Below are 3624 nucleotides of genomic sequence, written 5' to 3'. Positions count from 1 at the left end.
CTTAAAATTTCCTGGCTTCTTGCCTCATCTCATACTCCTTTCTCATGATGGATGAGTTTGGGAGAGTAACTGGGCTTACAAGATTCAGCCCTTCCTCTCTTCTCTTTAAGACTGGCCTGCCTACAGGGAGCATGTGCTCTGGGGTCTGCAGAGGGGTCAAGTTTTTTGATAAAGAGCCTGTCCTTGTAAGGAGAGGGCTCTGGTGGTCTGGTGCTATCAGGAACAGCGTAGGTAAATCCTCCTAAAGCTGGGGTTCGGAGTTAGGAAGCTCATTCTTGCCACACACCTACATCACATTATTCAACCTGACCTTCATCGGTAGGAAAGCTGACACATTGATCTGTAGTTTCCTCACTCTTAATTTACTTGCTAATTTATTCAGAGCTCAGATGGGGGTTGGAGGAGGGAGGAGACAATGAACAGTGATGACTTCTAGATTTCCAGTTTATACAACTGCATGGATTATGGTGTCATTCTCTTCCCTCCTTCCTTTTTCTTTTTTTCAAATGGGGCAGTCAGAACTCACAAATTCAGAATTTGGGACATGTTGAGTTTGAGATAACTTTAAGATGTGATATGGCAATGTCAAGTTGGCAATTGTATATACAGATCTGGGGTTCAAGGATGCAGCCTGGGCTGGAGATAGAAATTTGGGAGCTATCAGCAAGTAGATCACCATCATGGGTTAGGATGAACTCAACTGGGGGGGTATTATAGAGAAGGGAAGGAGGTTAGACCTGAGCTTCAATGAACTACAGTGTTAAATAGCCAGTTTGAGGAGGATGAGTGTGAGAATGTAGGCCAGTTTGCTGATACTAGAACAGATCCAGAGGTCAGAGAGGAAGGGTTTAGAAGATGAGCAATGAGGGAGGGGCTGAATGAGGGGCAAGAAAATACATAACGTTATGAGGAAAATGGTACATAAAAGATACAAGGCCAAGGGTGGGCTTATACCTTGGGCATTGACAAATGAACACAGGATTCTGATTTAATCTCATGTCTTGTAATAATTTAATTATTTATAATTATTTGTATAATGCTGGTTTTGCCTCCAGATAGAGACATTATTTTTTTTAATTGAAGTATAGTTGATGTGCAATATTATATAAGTTACAGGTGTACAATATAGTGATTCATAATTTTTCAAGGTTATATTCCACTTAGTTTATTATAAAAATATTGGCTATATTTCCTATGTTGTACAATATATCCTTATAGCTTATCTTATACATGATAGTTTGTACCTCTTAATCCCCTACCCCTATATTGCCCCTCCCCCCTTCTCTCTCTAGTAACCACTAGTTTGTTCTCCATGTCTATAAATCTGTTTCTTTTCTGTTATATTCACTAGTTTGTTGTATTTTTTAGATTCCACATGTAAGTGCAGTGTCATACAGTGTTTGTCTTTTCTCTGTCTGACTTATTTCACTTAGCTTAATACCCTCCAAGTCCTTCCATGTTATTGCAAATGGCAAAATTTCATTTTTTTAATGGCTGAGTAGTATTCCATTATATATATAACACATCGTCTTTATCCATTCATCTTTTGACGGACACGTAGGTTGCTTCCATCCAGATAGAGAGACTTTGAAAGGCTGTCACTTCTTGGTCACTGCTGAATCCTCAGCCAAATCCATCAGCACAATTCCTGAAACAAAATAGGGACTCAAGATCCTTTGACTTCCTACTTCTATATTAACGGTTAAATGGACCAGAGAAAGAGAAGCCTAATAGCATTTCTTAGGTTAAGCTCTAACTACTGTCACAAAGAGAGAGGAGTGGTAGTGAGAAGAAATATATATTTGTTACTCACTTCATTCCATACTAACAAAATGTGTTTTCTTACCCATTATTATTAGTCAGAGCTCCTCTCTTTTAGTGTTATAATTAGTTGATTGCATGGAACTCCTCATCAAATAATTTAAAAAAATGTTCAGACTTCCCAAAATATATCTGGCTTACAAAATTATAATTTCGACTATGTTAAAATTTGCATTTAAAAAGTCTGGAAGGAAATGTGATAACATGTTCATAGTAGTATGAGAGTGATTTTTACCCTTTAGATCTAATTTCTAAATAGTCTGGATATTTTATTTGTTATTATTTTAAAGGAGTTTTTATATTTTGTGGATATTAATCTTCTGTTGATTGTATATTGTAAATATTTTCTCACAATTTGTTACTTCTTTTAACTGTTTGTGCTTTATTTTTAACCGCTTTGTGGAGGTATAATTTGCACACCACAACATTTACCTATGCTAAATATACAATTGAATGGGTTTTAAAAAATTTATATAGTTTCACAAACATCACTACAACCAAGTTTTAGAACACTTTTCTCACTAGAAAAAGTTCCATTGTGCCCATTTGTATCAACTTCCTCTCCTACTCTCAGACCCAGAAAATTGCAAATCTACTTTCTACAGTTTTGCCCTCTCTAAATTTTCATATAAATGGCATCTTACAATAAATAATCTTTTGTCTATGGCTTATTTCAATTAGTATGATATTTGTGAGATTCATCTATGTTGTTAAATATATAGTTTGTTCCTTTTTATTGCTGAGTTTTTTTATTTATCTATTGTATGGATATACCATAGTTTGTTTATATATTACATTTGATGTTGTAATGTATATATTACATTACAAGTTGATGGACAGTTGGGTTATTCTCAGTTTTGGGCTATTATAAAAAGAATTTTGTGAGGGCATATATATTCATTTTTGGGGGGTAGATACATAGGAGTGGATTTTCTGGTTTATATGGTAACTTTATATAAACTGCTAAATTGTTCCAAAGTGGCTGTAACAATGTGTGAGGGTTCCAGTTTTTTCAAATCCAATACAACACTTTGTATTGTCAGTCTTCTATTTCAGCCATTCTAATGAGTGTGTAGCAGTACCTCATTGTGATATTAATTTGCACTTATCTAATGACTAATGGTGCTGGGCATCTTTTCATGTGCTTATTTAATCTGTACATCTTTTTGAGTGAAGTGACTATTCAAATCTTTTGCCAATGTATTGTGTTGAGTTGTCTTAGTTGTTGAGTTGTTAGAATTCTTTATGTATTCTGGATACAACTCCTTTATGAAATATATGTCTTGCAAATAATTTCTCTCAGTCTATGGCTTATCTTTTTATTTTTTAAATGGTGTCCTGAGAAGAGCAAAATTTTAAAATTTTGATAAAGTGAAATTTATCAATTTAAAAATTTTATTATTTGTGCTTTTTGTGTCACACCTAAGAAATTATCGCTTACCCACGGTTACAAATTTTTTTCCCATATTTTCTTCTAAAACTTCCATAGCTTTAGCGCTTACATTTAGGTCTATTATATATTATAGACTGATATATTTTGAGCTAATTTTTTGTGTGTGAGTGAGGTAAGGACCAAGTTTTGTTTTGTTTGCATAAAGATGTCCAATTATACTAGTACCATTATTTGAAAAAAAAAAATTCTTTCCTGCTGATTTAGCTCAGCACCTTTGTAAAAAAATCAGTTAATCATAGGTCTAATTCTGGACTTTCTATTTTGTTTCATTGATCTGTATGTCTATCCTTCTGCCAAAACCTGATTGTTTTGATTACTATAGCTTTATAGTATCACCTGAAATAAGGTGT

This window comes from Eubalaena glacialis, chromosome 3 (genome assembly GCF_028564815.1).
Source record: "Eubalaena glacialis isolate mEubGla1 chromosome 3, mEubGla1.1.hap2.+ XY, whole genome shotgun sequence".
Taxonomy (NCBI): domain Eukaryota; kingdom Metazoa; phylum Chordata; class Mammalia; order Artiodactyla; family Balaenidae; genus Eubalaena; species Eubalaena glacialis.
This window is presented reverse-complemented; position numbering follows the sequence as displayed.